At 43.5% G+C, this 17,100-nt stretch overlaps 1 long non-coding RNA gene across 11 annotated transcripts in view; it reads right to left on the bottom strand.

Annotated features, from left to right (window-relative positions):
• LOC112641677 (uncharacterized) overlaps nt 1-17,100 on the bottom strand; it is an 80,516-nt gene that overhangs the window by 27,731 nt on the left and 35,685 nt on the right. For 7 of the 11 annotated variants that reach the window (XR_003124767.3, XR_003124769.3, XR_007401148.1 and 4 more), the window contains 5 exons: nt 16,855-16,940; nt 14,989-15,203; nt 10,209-10,670; nt 9,684-9,896; nt 5,959-6,389 (listed from right to left, as the gene is read on the bottom strand). This is a non-coding gene — a long non-coding RNA (uncharacterized LOC112641677). Of the gene's footprint in view, nt 1-5,958; nt 6,390-9,683; nt 9,897-10,208; nt 10,671-14,988; nt 15,204-16,854; nt 16,941-17,100 lie in introns of those variants that run through there. The other 4 variants (XR_007401145.1, XR_004804333.2, XR_003124768.3 and 1 more) reach the window with 3 other exon arrangements.

Raw genomic sequence — 17,100 nt, 5'->3', positions numbered from 1 at the left:
CCCCTGTGCTTAATATTTTCCATCACCTCCATGAGGTGCCCCGTGACCACGTATACCCAGGGCTGCAGATGCTCCCCCGGCCTGCATGTCCTGGAGGATTGGTTTCAAGTATTCGCCCTATTTCAAGGTGGCAGTTGGCAGTCAGAAGGATCCTAAACAACTCTGGAGCCATTTGAGTGGAAAGGAACGTGAAGTGTCAGCTTACCCGAGCACGCAGACAAGCGGCTTGGCCACGAGGCCCAGGCTCCTGGCTCCTTGCACCGGGCTTTCGGCCGCAGGCCGCTCATGCCACTGGGAGCCACGGACCAGGGGACTTGGCCCGAGGACACCCCCCGCTGCTAGCAGCCAGATAACTGACCCCTTCCATCGAGCTGGTCCACACACATCAGTAGTTGCAGAATTCCAAAGATGGGGATTTTAGAATCTTCCTTGGTGGTTCATTCCAGTGTCTCCTAACCCTTCCACCAGGTCCTGCTTCTTCTCTCCCCTGATGCAATCCCAGCCTCTGGGTTTTTTTGGTTTTGTTTTTGTTTTTTTCTGTCTTCACTAGAAATGAAAAACAGCTGGACACCATCTTCTGCCTAATAACCCTCCATAAATTGGGAGACCGTTATTAAACCAACTGGTCCTCGTCTTCACCAGGTTAAGTGACGCCACCAATGGCCTCAGCCTTCCCCCATCCCTGCCGATTTCCAGTGCTTAATTTCACGACTCATTGTGTCACTCAGATGGTCAAGGCCCAAACTAGAAATCGTATGAGGATTTGACTGATACTAAGAGTGTGTGTGTGTGTGTGTGTGTGTGTGTGTGTAGGAGGGCAGTTTAGCTCAGAGTTCCAAGTTAATTTGTTACACTTTTTTGTTGTTGTGAAAGGCATCAAGAAGAGTTTGTATAACATACATGCATGGTTTAAAAAACAATGAAATGAGAGCTGAGCTCATGCACCCAGCGCCGGTTATTTTTTCTGTTAGCGCTAACCTGGTGTTTGATTTCGCTCATTTGAGAGGAGGCAAAGGGTCATGTCGTCACTGATCACATTTTAAATTACATTTACATTTCCATCACACAGGCTACATTTTCAACCAGCAGTGTGCTCTTCTAACTCTCACACATGTGTGTTATAGAGCGTTTTTCAAATCTGACAATATTTAGCTGAGGCATCAAAAGTTTTCTAAGATGACCCACTCTAAAAAAGCTAAACCCAGATCAAAAAAACAAACAAACAAACAAAAAAACAAAAAACAAAAAACCTTCAAATGGGGAATGTTTTCAGTGAGCCAAGTTGACTAACAGTCTAGTTCTCTATTATTGAAATATTTACGTCTGAACTTAAAATATGGTGTTTTTTTCATCAGGAAATGTCAGGAAACAGGCCACTGAATTGTTTCTACCAAACAGTATTTGGTGGTATCGTTTCCACCATCCAAACAAACTGCCAAGAATCAGATGTGCCTCGCACTAAAGATTCAAGCTCCTATAGATTTCTTATCGTGAATTTTCTACTTATCAGTCAGAAAGATGGCTTTTCATGAAAGCATTTGAAATTAAGCAACATTAACAGACCATGGTCATTTTGTATATCTTAGGGGGGAAAGTGTGCTACCGAGGTAACATTTTATCATTCATCCTAGGCCCTTCATTTATGGTCAACCTGAATCTCTGCTTGAGTCAAAGGCCTGAAATTTTCCTGGACATGAAGCCACAACTTTCAGTTAGGCTCACAGAGAGGGAGATGCAGGTGCTTGTTCTCAGGAGGCAGCTATCACTACCTCTCTCCTCCCCAGGTGGCCTGTCTTCTTAACACAGAGGGAGCCTCAGTTTACCAGCTCATCTCTCCTTCTTCCAGAGTTCTCTGTTGTTAACATTTCATGTCCTAGAAAAGCATCAGAAATAAGAGCTGTATTTTCACCACCCTCGTATCTATTTTTCCTCAAACAGACCGAGGTATTTTTTGGCTTGTTTTTTTTTTTTTTTTTTTTTGTCTTGTTTTGTTTACCTCTCCTGCCAGCTGATTGCCTCTTGTGCTTGGGACGGTACCTAACTTGTTTTGTGCTTACAGGTCCTCCTCTCAAGAGGTGATCAAGGTCTGTGACTTGGTAACAAATTTATTTTTGTTTCTTTCAAGATTCCAGATCTAAAACTCAAAGTCGCTTTTGAACACAGACTTCAGTTGGCTCCATCACACATGCCCAAGAAGCTGTGCAGGGAGGTTGGCTTCTTACATCTAGTCCCTTTATCCAATACCAAATCTTTCCCTTGGCTTCATGTAACAATATCTTTAAACCGTCTCCATCCATGCCTCCTGAGAATTTATAAAGACTATTCACTTGCCTTTTTTCCCCCGTAGCTGTTGCCCACATTTTAGTCTAGTTCCCTTTGTTAAAATTGAGGATCTCTAAATTTCTCTTTAGTAGCAACCTCACTGTGGACACTTCTTACAGGGATGTCTTTCTGGAGACCTGTCAGAACCAAGGCCAGACTATTTCCTATCAGTACAGCTGTTCCAGGCCCCAAAACAAGGCTGGAACCACCTAGCAGGCTCTGTGTAGGATCCAAGGCAGAGATGGGCTACCTGTCTTGAAAAAGAGAATCTTGGCCATTGGGGCCACCCACTTGATACCATCCTGGAGCTTGGACTGGCCTTTTTAAGAGGGAAAGAGGGGTAGGGGGGGAGAGAAAAAATAACATAGCAAAACTGATCTCAGCACTACCCATGGAGTCATTAATGTGGTTTCTAGCAAACTGCTCATAAAATTCATGGCAGCAGCTAATTGCTACCATGTTCTTCCTCATATACTCTCATATTAAATTTGAAAGAAAGAAAGAAAAGCCCTTTCAAAGCCATATTAATCCATGCAGAGCAATGGAATGCGTGATCTAAAGTGAGCCTTTCACATCACCACAGCTATGTGGGCTGGCTGTCAAACGGTGGATTTCATGTCACTCACAGTACAATGAACAATGCCTTTGCCAGCTGCTGCCTCTGCCTGGGCCCAGCTCCCTTGAACCCCTATAGCACTAACCGGCACGGAGTGCTGTGTGAGCGCACACATGTGAGCATCGGCACATGTGCGTGAGTATGCATATCGGCCTCCAAACTATCTCAAGGGAATTCAAAGTAAATCTTGGCATGTATCTTTTTGCCTCCACCCCCCACACACATTTACTTTAAGGTTCTCAGCAGAAGAGTGGTGGCTAATGGCCAAGCTCTGGCTGCCGCCTTACCCTCATGAAGATGTTTTACTGCATATGCCATGCAATGTGCTAAGAAGACCAGCTTTGCCTCAAGGCAGCTCTTGCAAGGATTTAAAGAACCACAAACTCAACAAGCCCATCATACTTCCTGAAATTCTCACTAGTGGAAGGCTCCTATTGTAATTAATTATTCCAAGCACTCATCAGAACTGGGCTGCTCCTCAGCTGGTCTGCACTGTTGTGGCACATCAATTGCTATGGTCAGCTTCCGCTTTGATTGGCGGTGGTGTCCATTCTGATTTGGTGTGGCATCCTTTCAATTGGTCTTGACATCCCTCCTAATTATTAAGGTCAGTGTCAAACGGATTGTTACATATTGTAAATGTATTAAATGCAATGAATATAGCCAAGAAACCAACATGTTCAGATAATGTATCAGAATAACTGGGTGACAGCTAGCCAAAGGCATGGCTGGGTCTGCAGTGAGCAGTTCAGCTGAGAGTTTCTTGCTGTTGTATGAGAACAGGATCCCCTCCCAGGTATATCAGAGATGTCATTGCAAAATAGCTACAGATCAGTGTTTATTTTTCTAATCCTGCCTGAGCAGGAAAGCTGAAGAGAACTAATGTCAATCTTCCTCCTGGGGAAAGACTGAGATCACAGCATCTTACGGGGACTACTTCTCTCTCCTTCTTGCCCCAGCCTCACATTCTGTAAGACCTGAACATTTTCCATGACAGCCCCAAACCCGTTCTGACCCCAACTCAGCCTTAATCAAGCCAGGAAATAAATTAGAAGCCCCATACCAACCAATAGGCATGTTTAGAATTTGTTTGGAATCAGTCGTGTAAACTGATGGCTTGTACGAATGAGGTGAGATTTCTGGGTCCCCCCTCACAAGCCTTTAACATTAGCCGCATTCTCTCAGCCATCAGTCCTCCACATCCCATTAATTCCAAGGGGATGAATGCCCTACTCTGAACCACATCCTACTCACATGAGTCTCTGCTCTCACATAACATTAATGATACCCTGTGACTTCTAGAAGTAACTCAGTGCTTCCTCTCTTCTTCAGATGGCTTCTCCGATCTTCTCATCTCTCTGCCACTTCCAACAGAAAGAGTTCTGAAGTCATGGGGTCTCAGGACAAAGTTAGATCTCAGACCCAGGCAATTAAGCTACAGCTGGGAGGAGATGCCAATGGTGTGAACATGGCCAGTGTTCTTTCTCCTGGGTTCTTCTTTTTGTGTGAATCCTTTTTGTGTGCATCCTCATTATCCTCATTATCAGAGTGGTGAGAGTAAAGCCATAGATAGGTCCATGGGTAAGAGGCCTAAGAGACCTGACTTTAGGTCTTGGATTGGGGGACGAAAATGAGGTCATTACTGTTTTTATTTGTTCTAACCCAGTGCCTCAGGGATGATACCAGATAAGAATATGGGGTCAAAGTCTTAGTTAGAAATAAAGCATGTTCCCTTTGCCACTCTACCTCAGGAGCTTGAGACAATAATAAGCAGCAGGTCAAGTACTAGAGTTTCATGATCTTAGACAAATTCATTTCAATGGACATGTAGCTCTAGCCAGGCCTCTTTCCTTAGGTTCAGGGGACCACTCATCATCTTCTTCCCTACTGGCTGGGGTTCTGCTTCTGACAGACTGGAATTCTTGGATGCACAAGCCACCCACCCTCCGGACAAAAATCTTGCCCTTTCCAAATACTCTTGCCACTGAGCCCCACCCACCATATTGGCACCCTTGGATATTTTCATCAACAGGCATTCAACTCAAATTCGGGCAGGGACATCATGAGACATTCAGCCATCCTCCTTGAGGGCCAGTCCTCGAAGTGGTTTCACACATCCTGACAGGCTCCCCTCTTTGGCTGCCCTATCTTTGAAGGTTGAGATTGCCTTGCAACCATGACAGTACAAGCACTTGATGTATGTTCAAAAGTGGAGTTGTCCATGAATCATGAACATTACTATGTATCTGTGATTATGTCAGAGGAAAGTAGCAAAACATGAGAAAATTATTATGCAAATTAAATCTTCAGTGGATTGGAGTCCAAGCAATAGTGCTTATGAGAGTCTTTGCTGTCTTCCCTGAAGATTTTAGATTGTCTGCTTTCAAGAAAGAAGATTTCTCATAAATAATACAACCCAAGTGATCCAAGGTCTACAACCTTCTACAAACTCCTGTCTAATATTCACATAAAATAATCCAGGCCTCTATCCTCTATCACTGTGGGGAATTCAGCAACTTTCAAGTATTTCTCAGGATTTCTATAAGGTATTTACAAGTTATTGGAACTTTCCTATACCCATCGGCCCTAAACCCCTGTTCCCAGTTTTCCCCTAATCATCTCTGATTTCAATCTGTGTTCTTATCTACACCACTGTTCCCAAGTGTAGATCAGCCTCCTTCTGTTACCCAAAACAAACCCAACACTTGTCTTGTGTGGAACAGACTTTGACAGTTTGGAGCTAACATAGGAGGATTACAACAGAAGACAGGATACCATTAAAGCTGGATATTGTTGAATATAATTGGATAGTAGATACCAGTATTAATGAAGTTGATTGTCTAAGCCCTTCAAGAGGGCTTGAATGGCCATGACATGCCTTCTTGTCTTTCACAAATCAGAGTTCCTCTCTTACTACATTTCTTTGCCAAGCTTCTGCTTGCCACCTCCTCCTCTTCCCCAATGGCGAGCCCTTGGGCTAATCCAAAGGACACTGAAATTTTCATAAAAACTATGCAAAGTTATTTTATGTCTGTCTTTAATTCAAATGCATTCATATAAATAAAACATGGTGTGTAATCAAAGCCTCATTAAAAAGTTTTCTGGAAAAAAAAAAAAAGAGCAGCTCCATTCCTAATAGAAGGTCTGTCTTCCTTCTAGGAAGTAGCATGACTATAACTTTGAAAAGCAGCGCCTTTCTCTCTTTGGTTCCACCCTGATAGGTTAATCCGAGGATTTATTCTAATCACTGTGGAAGGCTTTTAGTGTTCTTAGTTTTCTTAAACATTTCCAGGTGGAATTTAAAGGTGTCCTTGTAGCTGGAAGAGAAAGGGGAGACTGCACTTACAAACTGAGATGGACTTTTGTTTGATGCAGAAAGGAACAGAAGTTAAGATGATAGGGACTCTTCTGTCTCAGATGTCCCCAAGTCTCAGTGGAACGAGTCTTCAAACTGGAATTCAAAAGAAGAGGATTCTTTTGTAGAAAGGGGGGCTGCGTAACATAAGTCAAGGAGATAGCTCTCTTAGAATTCAGAAGCCTGCTGCTGAAAGATTACTGGAGAACACGTGTGTGAGAGGACCAGGCCAGGAGGAAGGGTGGGGGAGGTTGTGGTCAGCTGCAGCGTGTGGAGGATGCCACCCAGATGTAGATGATGGGACATGCCAAGAGCAGAGTGTCTGGCCAACACTAGAACTTGAAGGTATTATTTCATGGCCTTGTGGGTCGGGCAGGAAACCTATCTCATGGGGGTGGGAAGATCTTAAAAAGAAATGGGGAGGCAGTTATTACTGTGATGGAAAATTCTCTATTGATCTCAAGTGGAAGAAAAGAGGGAAATGCCTCAAGGAGGCCAAATGGTTTATTTGGAGGGGGTTATTTATTTTCAAATATAAAATAGAACGAACAAATCAGTACAGGGTACTGATTCATGTACCTCTTTTTAATAGTGAGGGGGCCTAGTGTAACTAAAGAAAATTAAAAGTTGGTCTGGCGTGAAATAATGTTTGAGAATTTTATTATCCATTTGAAGACACGGAATCACAGGGGAAACAGTGTACTGTCTTAAGTCTGTTGCAAATGTCTGCAATCTGACTATGACTAATTCAGATCTCAAGAAATCCCCTCTTTTAACTCCATACAACACAGTCTTCTTGTGGTTTCAGCCCCCTCCCAAAATAACATTAGAACCACCCACATCAGAGGGTAAAGTAAGCAGTACAGGGAGGAGGTATTAACAGAAGGCATGGGATCACCTTAGAGATACTTGAGTATCCTTGTGAGCACTTGGTGGCTTGTTAAACTCCACTTTAGTTACTAGTTGGCTTGACACTTGGGTTCTTATTTTCAGATGAATCCTAAACCATACAGATTCTATCTTTGACCAAAAGGATGACACAAAAGATCACTGAGAGGATGACCCTACTTAATAGATAAGGAAAGCAAGCCAGCTGATGTGCCACTCAATGCAAAAAGGCAGGAGGCTAAAGCACAGCCAGTTCCTGGGGCAGCTCTGATTCCACATGCAAGAGGTTTACATGGAAGCCCAAACATCCCTTCATTGGACAGTAGTCAAGCGACTACGTTTTAAAAAATAAAAGCAATGCAATTGAAATAAACCAGTATTCTTGCAGAGGATACTCTCAGAAGTGTATTCAGGAGATAGGGACAAAGATGAACAGCAAATCAAACCTCTGTATGACGTGAAATGTACAAGTTAGACCAAGCTGGAAGAAGAGAGTCAGGGAGGTCAGTGTCCTGATACGGTAACTAGCTGTTCTGGCTTCCCAGGACATGGAACTTTGAGTGCTGAATCTGGGAGACTTCTGAATAAACCCGAATAGTCACCCTGATCCATGGTGAGTGACGCAAGGAACAATCCAAGAGTCACAAGAGACCTTTTGGTGGCAGGCATGGACTAACTACACAGAGAGGTCTAGTGGCTGGTTTCAATGCTGGATATTTGAAGGATGGTATAATGAAAGCCGAGCTTCCTGATTCCTGCTTTGATTTTGTTCTGTCTGGAAAGAAGAATGATCTTTAGGCCAAGAAGAATAAAATCAAAATTGGTTAAGGCTCTACCAAAGCTGAAGATGAATGTAGAGCTAATAAGAGTTGATCCAGCTGCTGTAAATGAAATCAAGAGTGCTAGTCCAGGAACTTTTAACCCAAGAGAAATAGTGGTAAAACTACCAAACCCATGTGGACAATATTTAAAGAAAAGGTTCAAACTTGAGTGTGGTTGATATGTTCCAGGGAAGCCTGTTGAAGATGCAGATTCTGAGGTCCCGCCTTCAGATAGTCTTATTTGTTATGTCTCAAAGATGGGTACCGGCATTTTCAATTAACACCCCAAGTTATTCTCATAAAAGTGAACCTTTATGGTTCCCGCTCTTTGGGAAACACATTTTTACAGAACATTGATGAACAACCAATTGGTGAGCAAACAATTGGTCAACACCAATTGGTGAATAAACAAACAAACAAAAAAAGAGATCAGAGATTAAAAAGGAACAATAGATAAATGGATGTGTATATGTGTGGGTGCACCTATACAAATTTTAATTTTCAAATAAGATACATCTAACATGGATTTCACAAAATACAAAAATACAGCCTAAGGAGCCATTTGCCAGGTCCTATCAGATGCAGGCTGATGCCTCTCAGGGAGGATAACGTAGCTGGTGGTGGCAAAGGCCAAGTGTGGTCCTCCAGACACTCTCTATAGACCTTTGGACTGAGCGCTATTCTGAACCATCTCTTTGGAGTCAATGGCTCCACCCAAAAGAATGAGCTTCAAGGTAAAAATCAAAGCTACCCTGGCAAACAGACACATAATATATGTCACTTGGGGATATTTTTGTCACCAGCGGGCTAGACAGTTGCAGGTATGCAAATCAGAGTCCTGGAAACCACACCGCTAAAAATGCCTCAGCTAAAACCTTCCTGCCACCCAGACAGCCTATATTCTAATAATGGCATTTCCTTCCTATCTGGTTGCTAATTCTCTGAGATGCAAACAGAGAAGAAATGAGAAAGAGAAGACCTGCCAACTAGCTCTGTAGAAAAATTCCTGCCCGATTAAGATTTTTATCTCTTCTTAACTTCGGTTTCTGAAATAATAACTAACATGTGCATAGCGCTTTATTCCTTAACAAAGCCCTTTCATGTGTATTACTATCTCATTTCGTCCTCCCACCAGCCCTGAGAAGTCGGTAGAACAAATGATTTAATGACATCTGGGCCCTACAGGCTAAAAGGGTGGCAAATAATCAGAGCTGGGGCTCGAACTCAGTCTCCTGACTGCAAACCTGAAACCGTTATTCCTCTGAACCGGACAAATCTTCTCCTTAAATCCTTCGTGGAAACAGAGGCAGTGCAAATTACTTAACGAGCTAATTCCTCCATTGAAGGAAGGAATGGCTCAGACGGTTGTGGCCGCTCTCCTGATCGCTGTAATATTTGTGTTTGCTTTTTCTTAAAATTAACTCCATTATGTTCCTGAGCAGTGGATGCCAACACATATCTGCAGAGAATTACAATCTGCGCTGGAAGGAAGCTCCCTCTTGGACGTCCTGCAAGACCCAGCAAGGAACCTGATGGAAATTAAGCCTGTCATTAATGAGACAGGGCAATTTGGCTCCGAGAAAACAATCTCCTAAAACATCTGTGTCAGCAACCTCATTGTACTCCCCCCCGAAACAGAGCAGTGACAGGTTCCCAGAGGGCAGAGGCCATGTGATTATACCTTGATCTGCGCCGTGGGGCCCAGCACGGTGTCGTGCGCAAAGTGGGTGCCCAGAAACGTCTGTGGAATGAACAGCTCAGGCCGGCTACATGCTTAGTAAGATAGAAAGAGGTGCAGAGAACAGAGCCAAAAAATAATTCAAATCTCGGACCCTTATCCCAGCTCCAGCCCTGCCAGGAGAGCACTGTGTTCTTCTCTCTCATGGATGAAGGCCTATAACGAAGAAGAGGACAAGCCAAGGGTCTTATTTCTCAATAATTCATACAAAATCCGCCAGAGGCGGGTGGGCAAGCAAAGCAGTCAAATCAACGTAGGTGCGTTACCAACAGAGGGGAGGCAGTCCAAATTCCAAACCCAGAATACTAGCCAGGAGGAGAAGCAGTTTAGATCACTTCCCTTTGTAAAATGATCCTCCCGACTAAACAAGGCTGACTGTATGTTTAAGGGTTAAAGGCATTACCAGCTGGCAAATGACCTTCTTGAGAGAGAAAGGGGAAGCCAGAGAGGCCAACGCTTCAGAAGTACCTTGTTTAATAAAAATAATCTCCCCCTCGCGTTTCTGACACCACCGGGCAGTCACACCGTCCCGCCTCGGGTCACCAGTTGTGGCTCTGTGAAGTTGCAGGAAATTATAGAAATCCATCACGGCTGAGTTTTCCAAACTGGTTATTACTCGCTGCTTTTTATCTTCCAAACAGCCCCTAAATTTAATTGTTTTGTTGTAATGAATTAACCTCTGAGGTCTACAGTAGCATTTATACTGTGTTCAAAGGGAAAGTTGCAGGTTCTCAGCCCCTTCCCGGAATAGGCTCTCTCAGACCAAAGCGTCCTTGCTCAGTCTTCGGTGTCTCTGGCCGATACTTGTCACCAGCGGGCACCCGGATGTCCAGGCGAGGAGAGACACAAAGAGGCTCCTCTGACCAGAAGCAGTCAATGCAGGCCCTCCAAACTGATCTCAAGAAGGCGATGACCATGGGGACTGTCACTCTGTTAATAGGTGTTAAAGGCACTGGTTTTAGAGGAGGTCAGACAGGGTCTTACTCTCCCGCCTTGTTTATCTGTCTCCTCTGGACCATTCCTACCAGCGAGCAAACAGGCTTTACCATCTCTCATCTGCAAAAAGTGCCTTCTTGGCCACCATTTCTTGGCTATTCCTTAAACACAAATTTCTTAAAAGGATTTAAGAGCATCCCCCTCCATCTCTACTCAAATGTTTCTTGTCAGTTACCATCAACCTTCCATCGAGTCAGATTTAACAGACCCTTGTGAGTTCATCTTTGTCACCTTTGTAGTGGCATCTGATAACAGGGGATTGCTCCCACCTTCTAGAAACAGTTTCCTCCTAGATTCTGTGAAGCCCACACTCCCCTGGTTTTCTCCTGCCCCTGTAGCCCTTCCTTCTCATCCCCCTTTGTTGGTTCCTCTTCTCCTACTTACTCATCAGTAATGAGCCGTCTTCTCATTTTTATTGATCCACCTTCTCTAGAAATTCTCATCTGCCCCTGTGACCTTAGATGCCATCTACACATCAATGACTTTAAAATATATTTATGACTTCTTTTCTGAACTTCAGACTAGCATACTCATAGCTTATCTGGCCCAAATCCAAATTCTTGAGTAGTCACCATCTCAGAAAAGGAGTCCTGCTTTTCTCTTGCTTTCAACCCACTGGCTAGTCCTGTTGGTTCTGCCTCCAAAGCACATCTCAAATAAATACACTTCTCTTCATCTCTATTCCCAGAACTTAGCTCAAGCCACTGACTTAGCAAAGAGGCTCTCAATACTTGTTGAGGCTTCCACCTGGCTCCCTTTCCTTCCACTTGTCACACAGTAGCCATTGACCCTCAAGGCAGGCTCACACTCTTCTCTCCACCTACTCCAAGTTTCTTAGCCTGCTCTCTGTTCCTCAAATACACCAAGCACATTCCCACCTCAGGGCCTTTGCACTTGCTCTTTTCTGTGCCTAGAACGCTCTTTCTTCTGATCTCCCTATGGCTGGTTCCTTCTCATCATTCTGATGGTAGCTTAAATATCACTTCTGCAAAGAGGCCTTCTTTGCTCTTCCAATCTAAAAATCCAGAGACTTTGAACTCTAGCTCCCCCACTTCCCAACAGTAGGAAAAAGATAAAGGATGAGAGTAGAAGGAAGGAGTATGAGTGGTGTGGAACAACAGTATGGCCTTAGATTCAAGCTCTGGCTCTAACACTATCTCCTGAAACCAGCTCAGAGACAATTGTGGTAATCTAGGAGAAAGGCTGTGCCCCTTGGACCAGGCGTATGGAGAGAAGCTGATGGGTTTGAGAAATATTCTCTGAGGTATAATTGAGAATACTTGATGATATTTGTATGTGGAGGAGGCAGTAGGGATTGAAGATAGCTCCCACATTTCTGACATGGGAACTTGAGTGAGGAGTAATGTCTTACTGAGGTGGAAAAGACTGCCTAAGAACAAAAGTTGGAAGGGATGCCTTTAAGTTTTTTTTTGGACATGATAAGTTTGAGATGCCTGAGAGATGCCTAAATAAAGAATTGGATAGGCCCTCGATGTGTGGTTGGAGTGCAGAAGAGAGGTCGGGGTATTTCCAGAGCTGCAGTAGAAGCCTTGAGACTGGAGGAGGTCAGCATGAGTAGTGTTTAAAATCATGAAAATGGAGCAAGTTATCTAGGGGAAGAATATACAATGTGAAAAGGACAGATAAAAGCCTGAGGCACACCAGCATTTGGAGACAGTATGAAAGATCTAAGTACAACAAAAGGGACTGAGCAAATGGGAATGGCCAGAGAGAATAGGGAATGCAGGCATCTAGGAAAAGGCAAGAAAGAGAGTCCTGAGGATCAAGGAGTAACCAATTATGTCAAACGTTGCAGAGATGATCAGGAAAGATGTGCCCTTTGAATTTTGCATTGTGGAGGCCATTTGTGGCTTTAGCAATAGCAAATTTGGGCTGGTGGTGAGAGAAGACAGATTAAGGTTGGTTGATGAGGAAGTGCAGGCAGATCATATAGACGATGCTTTTAAGAAGCTCGACTGTGAGGGTGCCTGGGTGGCTGCTTAACTGACTAGTTAAGCATCTGTCTTCAGTCAGGTCATGATCCCAGGGTCCTAAGATCAAATCCTGTATCAGGCTCCCTGCTCAGCAGGGAGCTTGCTTCTCCCTCTCCCTCTGCCTGCCACTTCCCCCTGCTTGTGTGCTTTCTCTTTCTCTCTCCCTCTCTCTCTCTCTCTCTCTGTCAAACACATAAAAATAATCTAAAAAGAAGAAGAAGAAGAAGAAGAAGAAGAAGAAGAAGAAGAAGAAGAAGAAGCAGCAGCTTGATTACGAAGGTAAATGAGACAGGGTGGTAGTATCAAAGGAGGGTTTTGGTATCAAAGGAGAGCCATTTATACAAGTGGGAAGCTAACAGAAGGATCCAGACAAGGGGGAAAAGTTGAAAATATAGGAGAGAAACTTATTTAAAGATTTTATTTATTTATTCATGAGAGACACAGAGAGAGAGGCAGAGGGAGAAGCAGATTCCCCGCAGGGAGTCTAATATGGAACTCAATCCCAGGACCCTGGGATCATGACCTGATCTAAAGGCAGACGCTCAACCACTAAGCCATTTCTTCAGGTGCCTGAGAAATGAGATTTTTAGAAGAGTGATGTCCCTAAGTCCCTGGGGACTGTTGAGTCTATGGCATAATGGAAGCTTCATATGTAATTTTCAATTTCCTGGTAGCCACGTTAGAAAGAGTAAAAGGGAAAGAAGTAAAATTAATTTCAATAATGTATTTCATTTCCTACAACATATTCAAAATATCATTTCAACATGCAATTATTAATAAGATATTTTACATTCCTTTTTTATACTAAGTATTTTATACTTAGAGCACATTTCAATCCAGACTAGATGCATTTCAAACACTCAGTAGTCAACTTGCATTTGATGGCTACCATATTGGATAATGCAGGTCTAGAGCATAAGTAGAGGGTTTAATTGGCCTTTGATAGAGTGAAGAACACTTTCCCCATTGAAAGAGAAAAAAGGGGGCAGTCCAGGTGGCTCAATGGTTTAGCGCCACCTTCGGCTCAGGGTATGATCCTTGGAGACCTGGGATCGAGTCCCACGTCAGGCTCCCTGCATGGAGCCTGCTTCTCCCTCTGCCTGTCTCTCTGCCTCTCTCTCTCTCTCTCTCTCTCTCTGTCTCTCATGAATAAATAAATAAAATCTTTAAAAAAAAAGAAAGAGGGAAAGGACTCAGAGTATAGATGCAGGAAGATTTAAAGATTTGGTGCTGAATGGATAAGGGAGAATGGAAGGAATATTAAAGACCATTTAGTATAACCATTTCTGCATTACTTAATCCTTCCATCAACGTACATCTTCTCCCTGGAAATTTCCTTCTACTTCCATACTACTTTGGGAAGCCACTAGGCTGCTTGAGCCTTGGAAAGTAGGTAGTTTTCACCTTGAAAAGCCTCCCATAATATCTAAACAAATCCCGTTTTAAACACTGTAAGGACTTCCTTTATACATTCTCTTCTCATATGTTTGGAGGGATAAAGCAGCGTCCAGTGATAAAGCAAGGATGAGCTCTGTGTCCCAAGCCCAGCCTTGCCAATGACCCTTCTGCATGCTGGGCAGTTCACTTCATAGTCAGGGTCGGAGCAGCAAGCATACAAAAGAAAAAGAAACACTGCAAAATAAATGCCCATTTACACAATCAATAATAATAATAGCAACAATGACAACAGTACACATGGGACCAACCACAGCCTCCTAGTGTTGGCAGCTGATGACCCCTCAAACCTATTTTTCACTCATATAAGCTCCAGCAAAACACCAAGTGTGACTCTGCCTAAGCTTTTTCCTCCTTTCCCTGCAAACCCACATGGACTTTGAGGTAAATCTAATCCACATGTTTCTGATTCATTTACACTTAACTCATCAAAATGTTGTTTTCTAACAGCTATTTGATGGCCAAGAAGTCTTTCTTAAAGCTCCTTTCTTAGAAAAAGGATGTTGTGGTTTGCCAAGAGAAAAAAGAACTGAGCCCCAAAAGGTTTGAATTCGGCATGAAACTAAGAAATCGTGAAGTTTGGACCAAACTTGTCCCAATGCTTTCTCATTATTCCTAACAACCTTTCTCCCCTAGGTGATTTTTCAACTCTCTCTTCACTGATGGACAGGGTGGGAAAGCCTTGGGCTGGGCAGTCGCTGGTCCAGGATCGAATTTTAAACAAGGCAAACTAGTAAAGAGGATGCTCTTGGAAAGGACAGCTTTCCGGCAATTCATTCTCCCTCCCTTGAAATTCCCTTTACCTCCGTGCTTTACAGTAAGCCTCTTGTCAGCAAAATGGCAGCTCCTTGACTCACGCAGGGCACTTCCCCTGTTCATGAGCTGCTCCCCCTAGGATGGGGCTATTCATGGTACTTGGAGCCACCACTTCTTTCTTCATTTTCCCCTTCTCAATGAAAGCTCTATGTCAAAGGGTACATGAAAACAAAACTCCCAGAGCATGAAGAATTTCATGGCCCTGCAAAGAAACAGAAGATACATTAGGTCAGATGTTAGGCTGATAAACTCACCAACTCCCTTTAAATTAAGACTTTAATTAAAATGACCCCTGTGAGGGGGATTAAAAATAAACACTCATTCATGGTTTCACTTTGGAATCCCATAAAATCTACATGAATATACTACTTCTGGCTTATTGTAGCTTCCTAAGACGCTCTGCCCAGATGGATTTTATTCTTGCCATTTGGAATGAAGGCAAATCTTTAGCAGCCCTCACAGGCATAGAGACTCTGATCTTCCTCCATGTTTGTTTCCCTTTGGGCAGCTTCCAGACATGGGCCATTGAATGCAGGGTACAATGGCGAGATGAGTTTATGAATTCTCTCTGCTGAAGGAGCAAACTGTGTAGTCTGGCAGCAGTAACTGGGACACAATAAATGGCCAAAAATATATGTGTTGAATTAGTCTATATCAACAAGACTCAGTGGGCCTGTGGACCAAGTAGAATAGAGAAGAGGAACGATATTCATAGTTTGCAAAGTAAAAGAAGACATTGGAAGGGTACAAAGGGGAATGGAATGAGGAGGAATGCAGAGGGAATGGTTCCTAGTAAAGTCATTTTGCAGGTAACTTCAACCATTCAGTGAGTAAGGAATGACCATCTCTAGAAAGTTTCCTCAAGATGACAATGGATAAGACAGGATAACTGAGACTTCGTGAAACGCACCAATATAGGACTATTTTGTTATTATCCATTTTGGTGTGTATAAGTGGAATCTTCCCAAGGAACTGACACTCTTACTGGAAAGAAGTTAGAATTGTGGAAGACATGAGGGATTGACTTTGGACTGGAAGTAAGGTTTTCTTGTTTCTTTTGGAAGCTAGGCATTCACTGGCCCCAGATGCTAAGACATAGATACACCGGATTCATTCCAGTGGTGGAAGTCAGCTGTCCCTGAGACAATGGAAGGAGCTAGTGGCAATGACCATGTAGAGAGGTGGCTCATTTCTAGGCAGCCAGGATGCAGGGCAGCAGCTATGAAGCCTTACAGGTTCAAGAAGGTACATCTGGGTTTTTAGTAATGCTAGTAAAGACCAAGAACACAGTTCCACGTTCCCGTGAACTTGAGGTGAGCAGTGCCCCATCCTGTTGGTGCAGTTGGGTCGTCAACAGCAGATACCCAGATGAGATAGCAGAAAGGCCATCTCAGAGTGTTCTGCACTGAGCCAGAAGCAAGATGAGAAGATAAAACTTGAGGGTTTGTTCAGAGCGCAGCCAACTGCCAGACTCTCAGAAGCAACTGAGGGATGTTTGGAGGTGGTTTGTATCCAACAAATATACAGGCATGGACTTATGCTTTAACAATTTGGACATTAAGGAAGCAGAACTTGGGGGGCACCTGGGTGGCTCAGTGGTTGAGCATCTGTCTTTGGTTCAGGTCATGATCCCAGGGTCCTGGGATCGAGTCCCACATCAGGCTCCCTGCATGGAGCCTGCTTCTCCCTCTGCCTGTGTCTCTGGCTCTCTCTCTCTGTATCTCTCATGAATAAATAAATAAAATTAAAAAAAAAAAAAGAAAGCACAACTCTGTTATTTAAAAGACCTGAGAACACATATAGGTGACACAAAGAATGCCTTCCTGAGGGACCCCAGCCAACTCCTTACTTACCATGTCAGTGCCTCAGGCTTTGGATGGATTCCTCCACATTTACAACCATCTTCTCTGCCTTCTCCTGTCTTCATAGAATCTTTTTTCTGAAGTGAAAGAGTATGAACCAGAGGTCAATATGCATTAAAAATGTAAAGAAGGCAAAGATCATGTAATCCAAGTTTTACTCCTGGATATCCATGGAACCTCCAGCCTGGTGGGGGTGGCCCTTCCCTGAACTGAACAACAGTCTGAGCTCTTATTCTA

The sequence above is a fragment of the Canis lupus genome, chromosome 12 (genome assembly GCF_003254725.2).
Source record: "Canis lupus dingo isolate Sandy chromosome 12, ASM325472v2, whole genome shotgun sequence".
Taxonomy (NCBI): Eukaryota; Metazoa; Chordata; class Mammalia; order Carnivora; family Canidae; genus Canis; species Canis lupus.
The sequence above is the reverse complement of the archived record's forward strand: the minus strand, read 5'-3'. Positions and strand labels throughout refer to the sequence as shown.